General features: G+C 40.9%; 18 non-coding genes across 18 annotated transcripts; 8 read left to right on the top strand and 10 right to left on the bottom strand.

The window, feature by feature from the left end:
• Positions 1-283: 283 nt before the first annotated feature.
• On the top strand, positions 284-378 carry TRNAI-UAU (transfer RNA isoleucine (anticodon UAU)). The gene is made up of 2 exons: positions 284-321; positions 343-378. It is a non-coding gene; the product is annotated as a tRNA-Ile (tRNA).
• Positions 379-2199: 1821 nt separating this feature from the next.
• TRNAS-GCU (transfer RNA serine (anticodon GCU)) lies at positions 2200-2281 on the bottom strand. Its single transcript has one exon. It is a non-coding gene; the product is annotated as a tRNA-Ser (tRNA).
• Positions 2282-2693: 412 nt separating this feature from the next.
• TRNAI-UAU (transfer RNA isoleucine (anticodon UAU)) lies at positions 2694-2788 on the top strand. Its single transcript has 2 exons — positions 2694-2731; positions 2753-2788. It is a non-coding gene; the product is annotated as a tRNA-Ile (tRNA).
• Positions 2789-4612: 1824 nt separating this feature from the next.
• TRNAS-GCU (transfer RNA serine (anticodon GCU)) lies at positions 4613-4694 on the bottom strand. Its single transcript has one exon. It is a non-coding gene; the product is annotated as a tRNA-Ser (tRNA).
• A 412-nt stretch (positions 4695-5106) lies between these two features.
• TRNAI-UAU (transfer RNA isoleucine (anticodon UAU)) lies at positions 5107-5201 on the top strand. The gene is made up of 2 exons: positions 5107-5144; positions 5166-5201. It is a non-coding gene; the product is annotated as a tRNA-Ile (tRNA).
• Positions 5202-6361: 1160 nt separating this feature from the next.
• On the bottom strand, positions 6362-6433 carry TRNAT-UGU (transfer RNA threonine (anticodon UGU)). The gene has a single exon. It is a non-coding gene; the product is annotated as a tRNA-Thr (tRNA).
• Positions 6434-7516: 1083 nt separating this feature from the next.
• TRNAI-UAU (transfer RNA isoleucine (anticodon UAU)) lies at positions 7517-7611 on the top strand. The gene is made up of 2 exons: positions 7517-7554; positions 7576-7611. It is a non-coding gene; the product is annotated as a tRNA-Ile (tRNA).
• Positions 7612-8785: 1174 nt separating this feature from the next.
• On the bottom strand, positions 8786-8857 carry TRNAT-UGU (transfer RNA threonine (anticodon UGU)). The gene has a single exon. It is a non-coding gene; the product is annotated as a tRNA-Thr (tRNA).
• Positions 8858-9446: 589 nt separating this feature from the next.
• On the bottom strand, positions 9447-9528 carry TRNAS-GCU (transfer RNA serine (anticodon GCU)). The gene has a single exon. It is a non-coding gene; the product is annotated as a tRNA-Ser (tRNA).
• A 412-nt stretch (positions 9529-9940) lies between these two features.
• TRNAI-UAU (transfer RNA isoleucine (anticodon UAU)) lies at positions 9941-10035 on the top strand. Its single transcript has 2 exons — positions 9941-9978; positions 10000-10035. It is a non-coding gene; the product is annotated as a tRNA-Ile (tRNA).
• Positions 10036-11209: 1174 nt separating this feature from the next.
• TRNAT-UGU (transfer RNA threonine (anticodon UGU)) lies at positions 11210-11281 on the bottom strand. The gene has a single exon. It is a non-coding gene; the product is annotated as a tRNA-Thr (tRNA).
• Positions 11282-11870: 589 nt separating this feature from the next.
• On the bottom strand, positions 11871-11952 carry TRNAS-GCU (transfer RNA serine (anticodon GCU)). Its single transcript has one exon. It is a non-coding gene; the product is annotated as a tRNA-Ser (tRNA).
• A 412-nt stretch (positions 11953-12364) lies between these two features.
• On the top strand, positions 12365-12459 carry TRNAI-UAU (transfer RNA isoleucine (anticodon UAU)). The gene is made up of 2 exons: positions 12365-12402; positions 12424-12459. It is a non-coding gene; the product is annotated as a tRNA-Ile (tRNA).
• A 1160-nt stretch (positions 12460-13619) lies between these two features.
• Positions 13620-13691, bottom strand: TRNAT-UGU (transfer RNA threonine (anticodon UGU)). Its single transcript has one exon. It is a non-coding gene; the product is annotated as a tRNA-Thr (tRNA).
• Positions 13692-14775: 1084 nt separating this feature from the next.
• On the top strand, positions 14776-14870 carry TRNAI-UAU (transfer RNA isoleucine (anticodon UAU)). The gene is made up of 2 exons: positions 14776-14813; positions 14835-14870. It is a non-coding gene; the product is annotated as a tRNA-Ile (tRNA).
• A 1821-nt stretch (positions 14871-16691) lies between these two features.
• TRNAS-GCU (transfer RNA serine (anticodon GCU)) lies at positions 16692-16773 on the bottom strand. The gene has a single exon. It is a non-coding gene; the product is annotated as a tRNA-Ser (tRNA).
• Positions 16774-17185: 412 nt separating this feature from the next.
• Positions 17186-17280, top strand: TRNAI-UAU (transfer RNA isoleucine (anticodon UAU)). Its single transcript has 2 exons — positions 17186-17223; positions 17245-17280. It is a non-coding gene; the product is annotated as a tRNA-Ile (tRNA).
• A 1160-nt stretch (positions 17281-18440) lies between these two features.
• On the bottom strand, positions 18441-18512 carry TRNAT-UGU (transfer RNA threonine (anticodon UGU)). The gene has a single exon. It is a non-coding gene; the product is annotated as a tRNA-Thr (tRNA).
• Between the last annotated feature and the right edge of the window lie 2658 nt (positions 18513-21170).

Here is a 21170-nt window from a genome sequence, read left to right as displayed (position 1 = left end):
CATTTCATTTTTGGGAAATTCTTACTATGTGCTAATTACAAATATTCATAAGATTCCCCTAGACTTTGTCAGAACTGTCAAGATATAATTCTATGGGGTTTTGAATAGACAGAGCATATGTTATAGGACAATTATAGAATCTATTCCGTTTGGACTGTATTTTTAATAGTCATGATAACATGCTAGCATGTGAGTCGATCTTGCACAGTGAATGATGGAGCAGTGTCTGTCATCTACTTGGTCAGCTGTAGATGGCTCACCTGGGGAGATGTGAAAATAGAGAGCTCCAGTGGCGCAATCGGTTAGCGCGCGGTACTTATACAGCAGTACTTGCACTGAGCCATGCCGAGGTTGTGAGTTCGAGCCTCACTTGGAGCAGCCGTGTTGTTTTTCATAAACCTTTTCACAAAAAGTAAAGTTTAAACTCAGAGTATGGACGGCCCTTGCTAGAGAGTCTTTACTTCTTATAGGATCTACGTGTCCTACTCCTCTGGGTGCCAAATATCACATATCCTCCGCGATGCTCAGTTTAAACATTCCATGATGTGCCATCTTGCATTTCATGCAAACACCACATCAGTGCATTTAAAAATACATTTGTAGAATAATAAATATGATGAAAACAGTGTTCTCACATGATAACCATAAACTGAAGAGCTGCAAAAAATGCTGTATCAGCTACTTACAATAAAAGGTGACTCGAAAAAACTAGCAAAAGAAGAGCATCATCATATTATAGGTTCTATTCACCATCTTGAGTTGCACCATAGCAGCTTATGGTGCTTTTCTGCTCAGAGTGTGCCTCCAATCCCACATTCATTTTTAATTTCTTTGCAGTTTAAAAAACAACAATTACTGCTCGAAGTTCACTTTTCAAAACCATTCAACCTATTAAATGTATTTCTCTAACCTATGAATGTGGTCCATGTTCACTTTTCCTCATCTTCATCTCGATACTCCTTTCCCAGAAACCAGGTTCACTTCTTCATTCAACCCACCCATCCAAGGTCACCAAATCTTTGAAGCAAGTCTGCCTATTCTCCCTTTCTCTCTATGTACAAGATACCTTGTATCATTTGAATGGACAGCAGGAGAGAAGGATATTTATGGTGAGTGGGGGTGGGGTTTTGAGGAGTAACCTCATTTGCCTAAGAGCCGGGGTATCTGGGAAAAAAAGTATTTTATGGGGGAAGACTTTCACATCTCCTTGGTGAAATTTGTAGGGCCTCATAACATCCTTTCTGTGGATGCAGATTCAGTCGGAACAGAGGTCCTAGTCCTCGCTCTGCCTTTCAAAGGAACTGTAAATATGCATGGCTTATTTGGCTTTGCCCGGCAGGGTGAGAATGGCATTTGTCAGGCGTTCGTCAGGCGATCGGAAGGGGTGAGGCAATAATTTATAATTCAATGATCTTCATGATATTTTCTTGATAATATGAAAGCAGGAAAGGGAAGCTTGGCAATAAGCAATCCTAAAGCAAGGTGTGACTCCAGGGAAGAATGACTTGAAAACAACATACAGAAAGACTCATGTAAAAAGGCCGTGATGAGGCTTGAACTCATGACCCCTGGTTTACAAGACCAGTGCTCTGCCACTGAGCTACAAGGCCAGTCTGCACGCAGGATGTAAATTGCAACATGTATTCTTACTGAGGTATGAATATATCTATGATTTTGAGACTCTGTATGGAAACGTAGTTGCATATGAATGTCCACGTGCGCGCACACATTGAAGACCATGCTTAAGGCACTTTTTTTGGAAGTATGAAAAACTACATTTTCATATGAGAAAATAAGAGTTTTCGCATTCAAGACCATACCGATAGCTCTAGTTAGTATGTCTGCAATCAGTGACATATAGAGAACCCACTTATTAGAAGTGATCTGTCTCTGTGGGGCAGACATATGTTAACAGTCATTCATTTGAGACGGCCTAAACTTTAGGAGTAAGAGCTGCTTTCTTATCAATCTATTTATCCAAACTGGTTAATAAGCCAGGAGTGAGTGAAAGGCAATCCTCTGGAAACTCCATGAAAGATCTAATTTCTATTACGCACAAAATACTTCACTTTATTTGACATATTTGTTAAAATGGAACAGTCAGATGATCCCATCTAGCAGATCCTGGCTCTGTCTTGAAAGAGAGTGTAATTATACTACAAGAAATGCTGGCCATCAAAAGAGACTGTGATGGCTTTCCGACGAAGGTGGGATTCGAACCCACGCGTGCAGAGCACAATGGATTAGCAGTCCATCGCCTTAACCACTCGGCCACCTCGTCTGCCCTACAGCCCCATCTGAAACCTTGCTTCACAAAAGGTACTGAAGTGTCAATATACTGTACCTAAAAAAGAAAAAAACAGCTGAGGCAAGATCTCACATTCCACGTCTTCCCCCAATCAGGGACCTACATTTCATTTTTGGGAAATTCTTACTATGTGCTAATTACAAATATTCAAAAGATTCCCCTAGACTTTGTCAGAACTGTCAAGATATAATTCTATGGGGTTTTGAATAGACAGAGCATATGTTATAGGACAATTATAGAATCTATTCCGTTTGGACTGTATTTTTAATAGTCATGATAACATGCTAGCATGTGAGTCGATCTTGCACAGTGAATGATGGAGCAGTGTCTGTCATCTACTTGGTCAGCTGTAGATGGCTCACCTGGGGAGATGCGAAAAGAGAGAGCTCCAGTGGCGCAATCGGTTAGCGCGCGGTACTTATACAGCAGTACTTGCACTGAGCCATGCCGAGGTTGTGAGTTCGAGCCTCACCTGGAGCAGCCGTGTTGTTTTTCATAAACCATTTCACAAAAAGTAAAGTTTAAACTCAGAGTATGGACGGCCCTTGCTAGAGAGTCTTTACTTCTTATAGGATCTACGTGTCCTACTCCTCTGGGTGCCAAATATCACATATCCTCCGCGATGCTCAGTTTAAACATTCCATGATGTGCCATCTTGCATTTCATGCAAACACCACATCAGTGCATTTAAAAATACATTTGTAGAATAATAAATATGATGAAAACAGTGTTCTCACATGATAACCATAAACGGAAGAGCTGCAAAAAATGCTGTATCAGCTACTTACAATAAAAGGTGACTCGAAAAAACTAGCAAAAGAAGAGCATCATCATATTAAAGGTTCTATTCACCATCTTGAGTTGCACCATAGCAGCTTATGGTGCTTTTCTGCTCAGAGTGTGCCTCCAATCCCACATTCATTTTTAATTTCTTTGCAGTTTAAAAAACAACAATTACTGCTCGAAGTTCACTTTTCAAAACCATTCAACCTATTAAATGTATTTCTCTAACCTATGAATGTGGTCCATGTTCACTTTTCCTCATCTTCATCTCGATACTCCTTTCCCAGAAACCAGGTTCACTTCTTCATTCAACCCACCCATCCAAAGTCACCAAATCTTTGAAGCAAGTCTGCCTATTCTCCCTTTCTCTCTATGTACAAGATACCTTGTATCATTTGAATGGACAGCAGGAGAGAAGGATATTTATGGTGAGTGGGGGTGGGGTTTTGAGGAGTAACCTCATTTGCCTAAGAGCCGGGGTATCTGGGAAAAAAAGTATTTTATGGGGGAAGACTTTCACATCTCCTTGGTGAAATTTGTAGGGCCTTATAACATCCTTTCTGTGGATGCAGATTCAGTCGGAACAGAGGTCCTAGTCCTCGCTCTGCCTTTCAAAGGAACTGTAAATATGCATGGCTTATTTGGCTTTGCCCGGCAGGGCTTGCCCGGCAGGGTGAGAATGGCGTTTGTCAGGCGTTCGGAAGGGGTGAGGCAATAATTTATAATTCAATGATCTTCATGATATTTTCTTGATAATATGAAAGCAGGAAAGGGAAGCTTGGCAATAAGCAATCCTAAAGCAAGGTGTGACTCCAGGGAAGAATGACTTGAAAACAACATACAGAAAGACTCATGTAAAAAGGCCCTGATGAGGCTTGAACTCATGACCCTTGGTTTACAAGACCAGTGCTCTGCCACTGAGCTACAAGGCCAGTCTGAACGCAGGATGTAAATTGCAACATGTATTCTTACTGAGGTATGAATATATCTATGATTTTGAGACTCTGTATGGAAACGTAGTTGCATATGAATGTCCACGTGCGCGCACACATTGAAGACCATGCTTAAGGCACTTTTTTTGGAAGTATGAAAAACTACATTTTCATATGAGAAAATAAGAGTTTTCGCATTCAAGACCATACCGATAGCTCTAGTTAGTATGTCTGCAATCAGTGACATATAGAGAACCCACTTATTAGAAGTGATCTGTCTCTGTGGGGCAGACATATGTTAACAGTCATTCATTTGAGACGGCCTAAACTTTAGGAGTAAGAGCTGCTTTCTTATCAATCTATTTATCCAAACTGGTTAATAAGCCAGGAGTGAGTGAAAGGCAATCCTCTGGAAACTCCATGAAAGATCTAATTTCTATTACGCACAAAATACTTCACTTTATTTGACATATTTGTTAAAATGGAACAGTCAGATGATCCCATCTAGCAGATCCTGGCTCTGTCTTGAAAGAGAGTGTAATTATACTACAAGAAATGCTGGCCATCAAAAGAGACTCTGATGGCTTTCCGACGAAGGTGGGATTCGAACCCACGCGTGCAGAGCACAATGGATTAGCAGTCCATCGCCTTAACCACTCGGCCACCTCGTCTGCCCTACATCCCCATCTGAAACCTTGCTTCACAAAAGGTACTGAAGTGTCAATATACTGTACCTAAAAAAGAAAAAAACAGCTGAGGCAAGATCTCACATTCCACGTCTTCCCCCAATCAGGGACCTACATTTCATTTTTGGGAAATTCTTACTATGTGCTAATTACAAATATTCATAAGATTCCCCTAGACTTTGTCAGAACTGTCAAGATATAATTCTATGGGGTTTTGAATAGACAGAGCATATGTTATAGGACAATTATAGAATCTATTCCGTTTGGACTGTATTTTTAATAGTCATGATAACATGCTAGCATGTGAGTCGATCTTGCACAGTGAATGATGGAGCAGTGTCTGTCATCTACTTGGTCAGCTGTAGATGGCTCACCTGGGGAGATGTGAAAAGAGAGAGCTCCAGTGGCGCAATCGGTTAGCGCGTGGTACTTATACAGCAGTACTTGCACTGAGCCATGCCGAGGTTGTGAGTTCGAGCCTCACCTGGAGCAGCCGTGTTGTTTTTCATAAACCATTTCACAAAAAGTAAAGTTTAAACTCAGAGTATGGACGGCCCTTGCTAGAGAGTCTTTACTTCTTATAGGATCTACGTGTCCTACTCCTCTGGGTGCCAAATATCACATATCCTCCGCGATGCTCAGTTTAAACATTCCATGATGTGCCATCTTGCATTTCATGCAAACACCACATCAGTGCATTTAAAAATACATTTGTAGAATAATAAATATGATGAAAACAGTGTTCTCACATGATAACCATAAACTGAAGAGCTGCAAAAAATGCTGTATCAGCTACTTACAATAAAAGGTGACTCGAAAAAACTAGCAAAAGAAGAGCATCATCATATTAAAGGTTCTATTCACCATCTTGAGTTGCACCATAGCAGCTTATGGTGCTTTTCTGCTCAGAGTGTGCCTCCAATCCCACATTCATTTTTAATTTCTTTGCAGTTTAAAAAACAACAATTACTGCTCGAAGTTCACTTTTCAAAACCATTCAACCTATTAAATGTATTTCTCTAACCTATGAATGTGGTCCATGTTCACTTTTCCTCATCTTCATCTCGATACTCCTTTCCCAGAAACCAGGTTCACTTCTTCATTCAACCCACCCATCCAAAGTCACCAAATCTTTGAAGCAAGTCTGCCTATTCTCCCTTTCTCTCTATGTACAAGATACCTTGTATCATTTGAATGGACAGCAGGAGAGAAGGATATTTATGGTGAGTGGGGGTGGGGTTTTGAGGAGTAACCTCATTTGCCTAAGAGCCGGGGTATCTGGGAAAAAAAGTATTTTATGGGGGAAGACTTTCACATCTCCTTGGTGAAATTTGTAGGGCCTTATAACATCCTTTCTGTGGATGCAGATTCAGTCGGAACAGAGGTCCTAGTCCTCGCTCTGCCTTTCAAAGGAACTGTAAATATGCATGGCTTATTTGGCTTTGCCCGGCAGGGTGAGAATGGCGTTTGTCAGGCGTTCGTCAGGCGATCGGAAGGGGTGAGGCAATAATTTATAATTCAATGATCTTCATGATATTTTCTTGATAATATGAAAGCAGGAAAGGGAAGCTTGGCAATAAGCAATCCTAAAGCAAGGTGTGACTCCAGGGAAGAATGACTTGAAAACAACATACAGAAAGACTCATGTAAAAAGGCCCTGATGAGGCTTGAACTCATGACCCCTGGTTTACAAGACCAGTGCTCTGCCACTGAGCTACAAGGCCAGTCTGCACGCAGGATGTAAATTGCAACATGTATTCTTACTGAGGTATGAATATATCTATGATTTTGAGACTCTGTATGGAAACGTAGTTGCATATGAATGTCCACGTGCGCGCACACATTGAAGACCATGCTTAAGGCACTTTTTTTGGAAGTATGAAAAACTACATTTTCATATGAGAAAATAAGAGTTTTCGCATTCAAGACCATACCGATAGCTCTAGTTAGTATGTCTGCAATCAGTGACATATACAGAACCCACTTATTAGAAGTGATCTGTCTCTGTGGGGCAGACATATGTTAACAGTCATTCATTTGAGACGGCCTAAACTTTAGGAGTAAGAGCTGCTTTCTTATCAATCTATTTATCCAAACTGGTTAATAAGCCAGGAGTGAGTGAAAGGCAATCCTCTGGAAACTCCATGAAAGATCTAATTTCTATTACGCACAAAATACTTCACTTTATTTGACATATTTGTTAAAATGGAACAGTCAGATGATCCCATCTAGCAGATCCTGGCTCTGTCTTGAAAGAGAGTGTAATTATACTACTAGAAATGCTGGCCATCAAAAGAGACTCTGATGGCTTTCCGACGAAGGTGGGATTCGAACCCACGCGTGCAGAGCACAATGGATTAGCAGTCCATCGCCTTAACCACTCAGCCACCTCGTCTGCCCTACAGCCCCATCTGAAACCTTGCTTCACAAAAGGTACTGAAGTGTCAATATACTGTACCTAAAAAAGAAAAAAACAGCTGAGGCAAGATCTCACATTCCACGTCTTCCCCCAATCAGGGACCTACATTTCATTTTTGGGAAATTCTTACTATGTGCTAATTACAAATATTCATAAGATTCCCCTAGACTTTGTCAGAACTGTCAAGATATAATTCTATGGGGTTTTGAATAGACAGAGCATATGTTATAGGACAATTATAGAATCTATTCCGTTTGGACTGTATTTTTAATAGTCATGATAACATGCTAGCATGTGAGTCGATCTTGCACAGTGAATGATGGAGCAGTGTCTGTCATCTACTTGGTCAGCTGTAGATGGCTCACCTGGGGAGATGTGAAAAGAAAGAGCTCCTGTGGCGCAATCGGTTAGCGCGCGGTACTTATACAGCAGTACTTGCACTGAGCCATGCTGAGGTTGTGAGTTCGAGCCTCACCTGGAGCAGCCGTGTTGTTTTTCATAAACCATTTCACAAAAAGTAAAGTTTAAACTCAGAGTATGGACGGCCCTTGCTAGAGAGTCTTTACTTCTTATAGGATCTACGTGTCCTACTCCTCTGGGTGCCAAATATCACATATCCTCCGCGATGCTCAGTTTAAACATTCCATGATGTGCCATCTTGCATTTCATGCAAACACCACATCAGTGCATTTAAAAATACATTTGTAGAATAATAAATATGAAGAAAACAGTGTTCTCACATGATAACCATAAACTGAAGAGCTGCAAAAAATGCTGCATCAGCTACTTACAATAAAAGGTGACTCGAAAAAACTAGCAAAAGAAGAGCATCATCATATTAAAGGTTCTATTCACCATCTTGAGTTGCACCATAGCAGCTTATGGTGCTTTTCTGCTCAGAGTGTGCCTCCAATCCCACATTCATTTTTAATTTCTTTGCAGTTTAAAAAACAACAATTACTGCTCGAAGTTCACTTTTCAAAACCATTCAACCTATTAAATGTATTTCTCTAACCTATGAATGTGGTCCATGTTCACTTTTCCTCATCTTCATCTCGATACTCCTTTCCCAGAAACCAGGTTCACTTCTTCATTCAACCCACCCATCCAAAGTCACCAAATCTTTGAAGCAAGTCTGCCTATTCTCCCTTTCTCTCTATGTACAAGATACCTTGTATCATTTGAATGGACAGCAGGAGAGAAGGATATTTATGGTGAGTGGGGGTGGGGTTTTGAGGAGTAACCTCATTTGCCTAAGATCCGGGGTATCTGGGAAAAAAAGTATTTTATGGGGGAAGACTTTCACATCTCCTTGGTGAAATTTGTAGGGCCTTATAACATCCTTTCTGTGGATGCAGATTCAGTCGGAACAGAGGTCCTAGTCCTCGCTCTGCCTTTCAAAGGAACTGTAAATATGCATGGCTTATTTGGCTTTGCCCGGCAGGGCTTGCCCGGCAGGGTGAGAATGGCGTTTGTCAGGCGTTCGTCAGGCGATCGGAAGGGCTGAGGCAATAATTTATAATTCAATGATCTTCATGATATTTTCTTGATAATATGAAAGCAGGAAAGGGAAGCTTGGCAATAAGCAATCCTAAAGCAAGGTGTGACTCCAGGGAAGAATGACTTGAAAATAACATACAGAAAGACTCATGTAAAAAGGCCCTGATGAGGCTTGAACTCATGACCCCTGGTTTACAAGACCAGTGCTCTGCCACTGAGCTACAAGGCCAGTCTGCACGCAGGATGTAAATTGCAACATGTATTCTTACTGAGGTATGAATATATCTATGATTTTGAGACTCTGTATGGAAACGTAGTTGCATATGAATGTCCACGTGCGCGCACACATTGAAGACCATGCTTATGGCACTTTTTTTGGAAGTATGAAAAACTACATTTTCATATGAGAAAATAAGAGTTTTCGCATTCAAGACCATACCGATAGCTCTAGTTAGTATGTCTGCAATCAGTGACATATAGAGAACCCACTTATTAGAAATGATCTGTCTCTGTGGGGCAGACATATGTTAACAGTCATTCATTTGAGACGGCCTAAACTTTAGGAGTAAGAGCTGCTTTCTTATCAATCTATTTATCCAAACTGGTTAATAAGCCAGGAGTGAGTGAAAGGCAATCCTCTGGAAACTCCATGAAAGATCTAATTTCTATTACGCACAAAATACTTCACTTTATTTGACATATTTGTTAAAATGGAACAGTCAGATGATCCCATCTAGCGGATCCTGGCTCTGTCTTGAAAGAGAGTGTAATTATACTACAAGAAATGCTGGCCATCAAAAGAGACTCTGATGGCTTTCCGACGAAGGTGGGATTCGAACCCACGCGTGCAGAGCACAATGGATTAGCAGTCCATCGCCTTAACCACTCGGCCACCTCGTCTGCCCTACAGCCCCATCTGAAACCTTGCTTCACAAAAGGTACTGAAGTGTCAATATACTGTACCTAAAAAAGAAAAAAACAGCTGAGGCAAGATCTCACATTCCACGTCTTCCCCCAATCAGGGACCTACATTTCATTTTTGGGAAATTCTTACTATGTGCTAATTACAAATATTCATAAGATTCCCCTAGACTTTGTCAGAACTGTCAAGATATAATTCTATGGGGTTTTGAATAGACAGAGCATATGTTATAGGACAATTATAGAATCTATTCCGTTTGGACTGTATTTTTAATAGTCATGATAACATGCTAGCATGTGAGTCGATCTTGCACAGTGAATGATGGAGCAGTGTCTGTCATCTACTTGGTCAGCTGTAGATGGCTCACCTGGGGAGATGTGAAAAGAGAGAGCTCCAGTGGCGCAATCGGTTAGCGCGCGGTACTTATACAGCAGTACTTGCACTGAGCCATGCCGAGGTTGTGAGTTCGAGCCTCACCTGGAGCAGCCGTGTTGTTTTTCATAAACCATTTCACAAAAAGTAAAGTTTAAACTCAGAGTATGGACGGCCCTTGCTAGAGAGTCTTTACTTCTTATAGGATCTACGTGTCCTACTCCTCTGGGTGCCAAATATCACATATCCTCCGCGATGCTCAGTTTAAACATTCCATGATGTGCCATCTTGCATTTCATGCAAACACCACATCAGTGCATTTAAAAATACATTTGTAGAATAATAAATATGATGAAAACAGTGTTCTCACATGATAACCATAAACTGAAGAGCTGCAAAAAATGCTGTATCAGCTACTTACAATAAAAGGTGACTCGAAAAAACTAGCAAAAGAAGAGCATCATCATATTAAAGGTTCTATTCACCATCTTGAGTTGCACCATAGCAGCTTATGGTGCTTTTCTGCTCAGAGTGTGCCTCCAATCCCACATTCATTTTTAATTTCTTTGCAGTTTAAAAAACAACAATTACTGCTCGAAGTTCACTTTTCAAAACCATTCAACCTATTAAATGTATTTCTCTAACCTATGAATGTGGTCCATGTTCACTTTTCCTCATCTTCATCTCGATACTCCTTTCCCAGAAACCAGGTTCACTTCTTCATTCAACCCACCCATCCAAAGTCACCAAATCTTTGAAGCAAGTCTGCCTATTCTCCCTTTCTCTCTATGTACAAGATACCTTGTATCATTTGAATGGACAGCAGGAGAGAAGGATATTTATGGTGAGTGGGGGTGGGGTTTTGAGGAGTAACCTCATTTGCCTAAGAGCCGGGGTATCTGGGAAAAAAAGTATTTTATGGGGGAAGACTTTCACATCTCCTTGGTGAAATTTGTAGGGCCTTATAACATCCTTTCTGTGGATGCAGATTCAGTCGGAACAGAGGTCCTAGTCCTCGCTCTGCCTTTCAAAGGAACTGTAAATATGCATGGCTTATTTGGCTTTGCCCGGCAGGGCTTGCCCGGCACGGTGAGAATGGCGTTTGTCAGGCGTTCGTCAGGCGATCGGAAGGGGTGAGGCAATAATTTATAATTCAATGATCTTCATGATATTTTCTTGATAATATGAAAGCAGGAAAGGGAAGCTTGGCAATAAGCAATCCTAAAGCAAGGTGTGACTCCAGGGAAGAATGACTTGAAAACAACATACAGAAAGACTCATGTAAAAAGGCCCTGATGAGGCTTGAACTCATGACCCCTGGTTTACAAGACCAGTGCTCTGCCACTGAGCTACAAGGCCAGTCTGCACGCAGGATGTAAATTGCAACATGTATTCTTACTGAGGTATGAATATATCTATGATTTTGAGACTCTGTATGGAAACGTAGTTGCATATGAATGTCCACGTGCGCGCACACATTGAAGACCATGCTTAAGGCACTTTTTTTGGAAGTATGAAAAACTACATTTTCATATGAGAAAATAAGAGTTTTCGCATTCAAGACCATACCGATAGCTCTAGTTAGTATGTCTGCAATCAGTGACATATAGAGAACCCACTTATTAGAAGTGATCTGTCTCTGTGGGGCAGACATATGTTAACAGTCATTCATTTGAGACGGCCTAAACTTTAGGAGTAAGAGCTGCTTTCTTATCAATCTATTTATCCAAACTGGTTAATAAGCCAGGAGTGAGTGAAAGGCAATCCTCTGGAAACTCCATGAAAGATCTAATTTCTATTACGCACAAAATACTTCACTTTATTTGACATATTTGTTAAAATGGAACAGTCAGATGATCCCATCTAGCGGATCCTGGCTCTGTCTTGAAAGAGAGTGTAATTATACTACAAGAAATGCTGGCCATCAAAAGAGACTCTGATGGCTTTCCGACGAAGGTGGGATTCGAACCCACGCGTGCAGAGCACAATGGATTAGCAGTCCATCGCCTTAACCACTCGGCCACCTCGTCTGCCCTACAGCCCCATCTGAAACCTTGCTTCACAAAAGGTACTGAAGTGTCAATATACTGTACCTAAAAAAGAAAAAAACAGCTGAGGCAAGATCTCACATTCCACGTCTTCCCCCAATCAGGGACCTACATTTCATTTTTGGGAAATTCTTACTATGTGCTAATTACAAATATTCATAAGATTCCCCTAGACTTTGTCAGAACTGTCAAGATATAATTCTATGGGGTTTTGAATAGACAGAGCATATGTTATAGGACAATTATAGAATCTATTCCGTTTGGACTGTATTTTTAATAGTCATGATAACATGCTAGCATGTGAGTCGATCTTGCACAGTGAATGATGGAGCAGTGTCTGTCATCTACTTGGTCAGCTGTAGATGGCTCACCTGGGGAGATGTGAAAATAGAGAGCTCCAGTGGCGCAATCGGTTAGCGCGCGGTACTTATACAGCAGTACTTGCACTGAGCCATGCCGAGGTTGTGAGTTCGAGCCTCACTTGGAGCAGCCGTGTTGTTTTTCATAAACCATTTCACAAAAAGTAAAGTTTAAACTCAGAGTATGGACGGCCCTTGCTAGAGAGTCTTTACTTCTTATAGGATCTACGTGTCCTACTCCTCTGGGTGCCAAATATCACATATCCTCCGCGATGCTCAGTTTAAACATTCCATGATGTGCCATCTTGCATTTCATGCAAACACCACATCAGTGCATTTAAAAATACATTTGTAGAATAATAAATATGATGAAAACAGTGTTCTCACATGATAACCATAAACTGAAGAGCTGCAAAAAATGCTGTCTCAGCTACTTACAATAAAAGGTGACTCGAAAAAACTAGCAAAAGAAGAGCATCATCATATTAAAGGTTCTATTCACCATCTTGAGTTGCACCATAGCAGCTTATGGTGCTTTTCTGCTCAGAGTGTGCCTCCAATCCCACATTCATTTTTAATTTCTTTGCAGTTTAAAAAACAACAATTACTGCTCGAAGTTCACTTTTCAAAACCATTCAACCTATTAAATGTATTTCTCTAACCTATGAATGTGGTCCATGTTCACTTTTCCTCATCTTCATCTCGATACTCCTTTCCCAGAAACCAGGTTCACTTCTTCATTCAACCCACCCATCCAAGGTCACCAAATCTTTGAAGCAAGTCTGCCTATTCTCCCTTTCTCTCTATGTACAAGATACCTTGTATCATTTGAATGGACAGCAGGAGAGAAGGATATTTATGGTGAGTGGGGGTGGGGTTTTGAGGAGTAACCTTATTTGCCTAAGAGCCGGGGTATCTGGGAAAAAAAGTATTTTATGGGGGAAGACTTTCACATCTCCTTGGTGAAATTTGTAGGGCCTTATAACATCCTTTCTGTGGATGCAGATTCAGTCAGAACAGAGGTCCTAGTCCTCGCTCTGCCTTTCAAAGGAACTGTAAATATGCATGGCTTATTTGGCTTTGCCCGGCAGGGTGAGAATGGCGTTTGTCAGGCGTTCGTCAGGCGATCGGAAGGGGTGAGGCAATAATTTATAATTCAATGATCTTCATGATATTTTCTTGATAATATGAAAGCAGGAAAGGGAAGCTTGGCAATAAGCAATCCTAAAGCAAGGTGTGACTCCAGGGAAGAATGACTTGAAAACAACATACAGAAAGACTCATGTAAAAAGGCCCTGATGAGGCTTGAACTCATGACCCCTGGTTTACAAGACCAGTGCTCTGCCACTGAGCTACAAGGCCAGTCTGCACACAGGATGTAAATTGCAACATGTATTCTTACTGAGGTATGAATATATCTATGATTTTGAGACTCTGTATGGAAACGTAGTTGCATATGAATGTCCACGTGCGCGCACACATTGAAGACCATGCTTAAGGCACTTTTTTTTGTATGTATGAAAAACTACATTTTCATATGAGAAAATAAGAGTTTTCGCATTCAAGACCATACCGATAGCTCTAGTTAGTATGTCTGCAATCAGTGACATATACAGAACCCACTTATTAGAAGTGATCTGTCTCTGTGGGGCAGACATATGTTAACAGTCATTCATTTGAGACGGCCTAAACTTTAGGAGTAAGAGCTGCTTTCTTATCAATCTATTTATCCAAACTGGTTAATAAGCCAGGAGTGAGTGAAAGGCAATCCTCTGGAAACTCCATGAAAGATCTAATTTCTATTACGCACAAAATACTTCACTTTATTTGACATATTTGTTAAAATGGAACAGTCAGATGATCCCATCTAGCAGATCCTGGCTCTGTCTTGAAAGAGAGTGTAATTATACTACAAGAAATGCTGGCCATCAAAAGAGACTCTGATGGCTTTCCGACGAAGGTGGGATTCGAACCCACGCGTGCAGAGCACAATGGATTAGCAGTCCATCGCCTTAACCACTCAGCCACCTCGTCTGCTCTACAGCCCCATCTGAAACCTTGCTTCACAAAAGGTACTGAAGTGTCAATATACTGTACCTAAAAAAGAAAAAAACAGCTGAGGCAAGATCTCACATTCCACGTCTTCCCCCAATCAGGGACCTACATTTCATTTTTGGGAAATTCTTACTATGTGCTAATTACAAATATTCATAAGATTCCCCTAGACTTTGTCAGAACTGTCAAGATATAATTCTATGGGGTTTTGAATAGACAGAGCATATGTTATAGGACAATTATAGAATCTATTCCGTTTGGACTGTATTTTTAATAGTCATGATAACATGCTAGCATGTGAGTCGATCTTGCACAGTGAATGATGGAGCAGTGTCTGTCATCTACTTGGTCAGCTGTAGATGGCTCACCTGGGGAGATGTGAAAAGAGAGAGCTCCAGTGGCGCAATCGGTTAGCGCGCGGTACTTATACAGCAGTACTTGCACTGAGCCATGCTGAGGTTGTGAGTTCGAGCCTCACCTGGAGCAGCCGTGTTGTTTTTCATAAACCATTTCACAAAAAGTAAAGTTTAAACTCAGAGTATGGACGGCCCTTGCTAGAGAGTCTTTACTTCTTATAGGATCTACGTGTCCTACTCCTCTGGGTGCCAAATATCACATATCCTCTGCGATGCTCAGTTTAAACATTCCATGATGTGCCATCTTGCATTTCATGCAAACACCACATCAGTGCATTTAAAAATACATTTGTAGAATAATAAATATGATGAAAACAGTGTTCTCACATGATAACCATAAACTGAAGAGCTGCAAAAAATGCTGTATCAGCTACTTACAATAAAAGGTGACTCGAAAAAACTAGCAAAAGAAGAGCATCATCATATTAAAGGTTCTATTCACCATCTTGAGTTGCACCATAGCAGCTTATGGTGCTTTTCTGCTCAGAGTGTGCCTCCAATCCCACATTCATTTTTAATTTCTTTGCAGTTTAAAAAACAACAATTACTGCTCGAAGTTCACTTTTCAAAACCATTCAACCTATTAAATGTATTTCTCTAACCTATGAATGTGGTCCATGTTCACTTTTCCTCATCTTCATCTCGATACTCCTTTCCCAGAAACCAGGTTCACTTCTTCATTCAACCCACCCATCCAAAGTCACCAAATCTTTGAAGCAAGTCTGCCTATTCTCCCTTTCTCTCTATGTACAAGATACCTTGTATCATTTGAATGGACAGCAGGAGAGAAGGATATTTATGGTGAGTGGGGGTGGGGTTTTGAGGAGTAACCTCATTTGCCTAAGAGCCGGGGTATCTGGGAAAAAAAGTATTTTATGGGGGAAGACTTTCACATCTCCTTGGTGAAATTTGTAGGGCCTTATAACATCCTTTCTGTGGATGCAGATTCAGTCGGAACAGAGGTCCTAGTCCTCGCTCTGCCTTTCAAAGGAACTGTAAATATGCATGGCTTATTTGGCTTTGCCCGGCAGGGTGAGAATGGCGTTTGTCAGGCGTTCGTCAGGCGATCGGAAGGGCTGAGGCAATAATTTATAATTCAATGATCTTCATGATATTTTCTTGATAATATGAAAGCAGGAAAGGGAAGCTTGGCAATAAGCAATCCTAAAGCAAGGTGTGACTCCAGGGAAGAATGACTTGAAAACAACATACAGAAAGACTCATGTAAAAAGGCCCTGATGAGGCTTGAACTCATGACCCCTGGTTTACAAGACCAGTGCTCTGCCAATGAGCTACAAGGCCAGTCTGCACGCAGGATGTAAATTGCAACATGTATTCTTACTGAGGTATGAATATATCTATGATTTTGAGACTCTGTATGGAAACGTAGTTGCATATGAATGTCCACGTGCGCGCACACATTGAAGACCATGCTTAAGGCACTTTTTTTGGAAGTATGAAAAACTACATTTTCATATGAGAAAATAAGAGTTTTCGCATTCAAGACCATACCGATAGCTCTAGTTAGTATGTCTGCAATCAGTGACATATAGAGAACCCACTTATTAGAAATGATCTGTCTCTGTGGGGCAGACATATGTTAACAGTCATTCATTTGAGACGGCCTAAACTTTAGGAGTAAGAGCTGCTTTCTTATCAATCTATTTATCCAAACTGGTTAATAAGCCAGGAGTGAGTGAAAGGCAATCCTCTGGAAACTCCATGAAAGATCTAATTTCTATTACGCACAAAATACTTCACTTTATTTGACATATTTGTTAAAATGGAACAGTCAGATGATCCCATCTAGCGGATCCTGGCTCTGTCTTGAAAGAGAGTGTAATTATACTACAAGAAATGCTGGCCATCAAAAGAGACTCTGATGGCTTTCCGACGAAGGTGGGATTCGAACCCACGCGTGCAGAGCACAATGGATTAGCAGTCCATCGCCTTAACCACTCGGCCACCTCGTCTGCCCTACAGCCCCATCTGAAACCTTGCTTCACAAAAGGTACTGAAGTGTCAATATACTGTACCTAAAAAAGAAAAAAACAGCTGAGGCAAGATCTCACATTCCACGTCTTCCCCCAATCAGGGACCTACATTTCATTTTTGGGAAATTCTTACTATGTGCTAATTACAAATATTCATAAGATTCCCCTAGACTTTGTCAGAACTGTCAAGATATAATTCTATGGGGTTTTGAATAGACAGAGCATATGTTATAGGACAATTATAGAATCTATTCCGTTTGGACTGTATTTTTAATAGTCATGATAACATGCTAGCATGTGAGTCGATCTTGCACAGTGAATGATGGAGCAGTGTCTGTCATCTACTTGGTCAGCTGTAGATGGCTCACCTGGGGAGATGTGAAAAGAGAGAGCTCCAGTGGCGCAATCGGTTAGCGCGCGGTACTTATACAGCAGTACTTGCACTGAGCCATGCCGAGGTTGTGAGTTCGAGCCTCACCTGGAGCAGCCGTGTTGTTTTTCATAAACCATTTCACAAAAAGTAAAGTTTAAACTCAGAGTATGGACGGCCCTTGCTAGAGAGTCTTTACTTCTTATAGGATCTACGTGTCCTACTCCTCTGGGTGCCAAATATCACATATCCTCCGCGATGCTCAGTTTAAACATTCCATGATGTGCCATCTTGCATTTCATGCAAACACCACATCAGTGCATTTAAAAATACATTTGTAGAATAATAAATATGATGAAAACAGTGTTCTCACATGATAACCATAAACTGAAGAGCTGCAAAAAATGCTGTCTCAGCTACTTACAATAAAAGGTGACTCGAAAAAACTAGCAAAAGAAGAGCATCATCATATTAAAGGTTCTATTCACCATCTTGAGTTGCACCATAGCAGCTTATGGTGCTTTTCTGCTCAGAGTGTGCCTCCAATCCCACATTCATTTTTAATTTCTTTGCAGTTTAAAAAACAACAATTACTGCTCGAAGTTCACTTTTCAAAACCATTCAACCTATTAAATGTATTTCTCTAACCTATGAATGTGGTCCATGTTCACTTTTCCTCATCTTCATCTCGATACTCCTTTCCCAGAAACCAGGTTCACTTCTTCATTCAACCCACCCATCCAAGGTCACCAAATCTTTGAAGCAAGTCTGCCTATTCTCCCTTTCTCTCTATGTACAAGATACCTTGTATCATTTGAATGGACAGCAGGAGAGAAGGATATTTATGGTGAGTGGGGGTGGGGTTTTGAGGAGTAACCTCATTTGCCTAAGAGCCGGGGTATCTGGGAAAAAAAGTATTTTATGGGGGAAGACTTTCAAATCTCCTTGGTGAAATTTGTAGGGCCTTATAACATCCTTTCTGTGGATGCAGATTCAGTCGGAACAGAGGTCCTAGTCCTCGCTCTGCCTTTCAAAGGAACTGTAAATATGCATGGCTTATTTGGCTTTGCCCGGCAGGGTGAGAATGGCGTTTGTCAGGCGTTCGTCAGGCGATCGGAAGGGGTGAGGCAATAATTTATAATTCAATGATCTTCATGATATTTTCTTGATAATATGAAAGCAGGAAAGGGAAGCTTGGCAATAAGAAATCCTAAAGCAAGGTGTGACTCCAGGGAAGAATGACTTGAAAACAACATACAGAAAGACTCATGTAAAAAGGCCCTGATGAGGCTTGAACTCATGACCCCTGGTTTACAAGACCAGTGCTCTGCCACTGAGCTACAAGGCCAGTCTGCACGCAGGATGTAAATTGCAACATGTATTCTTACTGAGGTATGAATATATCTATGATTTTGAGACTCTGTATGGAAACGTAGTTGCATATGAATGTCCACGTGCGCGCACACATTGAAGACCATGCTTAAGGCACTTTTTTTGGAAGTATGAAAAACTACATTTTCATATGAGAAAATAAGAGTTTTCGCATTCAAGACCATACCGATAGCTCTAGTTAGTATGTCTGCAATCAGTGACATATACAGAACCCACTTATTAGAAGTGATCTGTCTCTGTGGGGCAGACATATGTTAACAGTCATTCATTTGAGACGGCCTAAACTTTAGGAGTAAGAGCTGCTTTCTTATCAATCTATTTATCCAAACTGGTTAATAAGCCAGGAGTGAGTGAAAGGCAATCCTCTGGAAACTCCATGAAAGATCTAATTTCTATTACGCACAAAATACTTCACTTTATTTGACATATTTGTTAAAATGGAACAGTCAGATGATCCCATCTAGCAGATCCTGGCTCTGTCTTGAAAGAGAGTGTAATTATACTACAAGAAATGCTGGCCATCAAAAGAGACTCTGATGGCTTTCCGACGAAGGTGGGATTTGAACCCACGCGTGCAGAGCACAATGGATTAGCAGTCCATCGCCTTAACCACTCAGCCACCTCGTCTGCTCTACAGCCCCATCTGAAACCTTGCTTCACAAAAGGTACTGAAGTGTCAATATACTGTACCTAAAAAAGAAAAAAACAGCTGAGGCAAGATCTCACATTCCACGTCTTCCCCCAATCAGGGACCTACATTTCATTTTTGGGAAATTCTTACTATGTGCTAATTACAAATATTCATAAGATTCCCCTAGACTTTGTCAGAACTGTCAAGATATAATTCTATGGGGTTTTGAATAGACAGAGCATATGTTATAGGACAATTAAAGAATCTATTCCGTTTGGACTGTATTTTTAATAGTCATGATAACATGCTAGCATGTGAGTCGATCTTGCACAGTGAATGATGGAGCAGTGTCTGTCATCTACTTGGTCAGCTGTAGATGGCTCACCTGGGGAGATGTGAAAAGAGAGAGCTCCAGTGGCGCAATCAGTTAGCACGCGGTACTTATACAGCAGTACTTGCACTGAGCCATGCTGAGGTTGTGAGTTCGAGCCTCACCTGGAGCAGCCGTGTTGTTTTTCATAAACCATTTCACAAAAAGTAAAGTTTAAACTCAGAGTATGGACGGCCCTTGCTAGAGAGTCTTTACTTCTTATAGGATCTACGTGTCCTACTCCTCTGGGTGCCAAATATCACATATCCTCTGCGATGCTCAGTTTAAACATTCCATGATGTGCCATCTTGCATTTCATGCAAACACCACATCAGTGCATTTAAAAATACATTTGTAGAATAATAAATATGATGAAAACAGTGTTCTCACATGATAACCATAAACTGAAGAGCTGCAAAAAATGCTGTATCAGCTACTTACAATAAAAGGTGACTCGAAAAAACTAGCAAAAGAAGAGCATCATCATATTAAAGGTTCTATTCACCATCTTGAGTTGCACCATAGCAGCTTATGGTGCTTTTCTGCTCAGAGTGTGCCTCCAATCCCACATTCATTTTTAATTTCTTTGCAGTTTAAAAAACAACAATTACTGCTCGAAGTTCACTTTTCAAAACCATTCAACCTATTAAATGTATTTCTCTAACCTATGAATGTGGTCCATGTTCACTTTTCCTCATCTTCATCTCGATACTCCTTTCCCAGAAACCAGGTTCACTTCTTCATTCAACCCACCCATCCAAAGTCACCAAATCTTTGAAGCAAGTCTGCCTATTCTCCCTTTCTCTCTATGTACAAGATACCTTGTATCATTTGAATGGACAGCAGGAGAGAAGGATATTTATGGTGAGTGGGGGTGGGGTTTTGAGGAGTAACCTCATTTGCCTAAGAGCCGGGGTATCTGGGAAAAAAAGTATTTTATGGGGGAAGACTTTCACATCTCCTTGGTGAAATTTGTAGGGCCTTATAACATCCTTTCTGTGGATGCAGATTCAGTCGGAACAGAGGTCCTAGTCCTCGCTCTGCCTTTCAAAGGAACTGTAAATATGCATGGCTTATTTGGCTTTGCCCGGCAGGGTGAGAATGGAGTTTGTCAGGCGTTCGTCAGGCGATCGGAAGGGGTGAGGCAATAATTTATAATTCAATGATCTTCATGATATTTTCTTGATAATATGAAAGCAGGAAAGGGAAGCTTGGCAATAAGCAATCCTAAAGCAAGGTGTGACTCCAGGGAAGAATGACTTGAAAACAACATACAGAAAGAGTCATGTAAAAAGGCCCTGATGAGGCTTGAACTCATAACCCCTGGTTTACAAGACCAGTGCTCTGCCACTGAGCTACAAGGCCAGTCTGCACGCAGGATGTAAATTGCAACATGTATTCTTACTGAGGTATGAATATATCTATGATTTTGAGACTCTGTATGGAAACGTAGTTGCATATGAATGTCCACCTGCGCGCACACATTGAAGACCATGCTTAAGGCACTTTTTTTGGAAGTATGAAAAACTACATTTTCATATGAGAAAATAAGAGTTTTCGCATTCAAGACCATACCGATAGCTCTAGTTAGTATGTCTGCAATCAGTGACATA

This window comes from Triturus cristatus, chromosome 12 (genome assembly GCF_964204655.1).
Source record: "Triturus cristatus chromosome 12, aTriCri1.1, whole genome shotgun sequence".
NCBI classification, from domain to species: Eukaryota; Metazoa; Chordata; class Amphibia; order Caudata; family Salamandridae; genus Triturus; species Triturus cristatus.
Note: the sequence above shows the minus strand (reverse complement) of the source record. Positions and strands in the feature narration are given on the sequence as shown.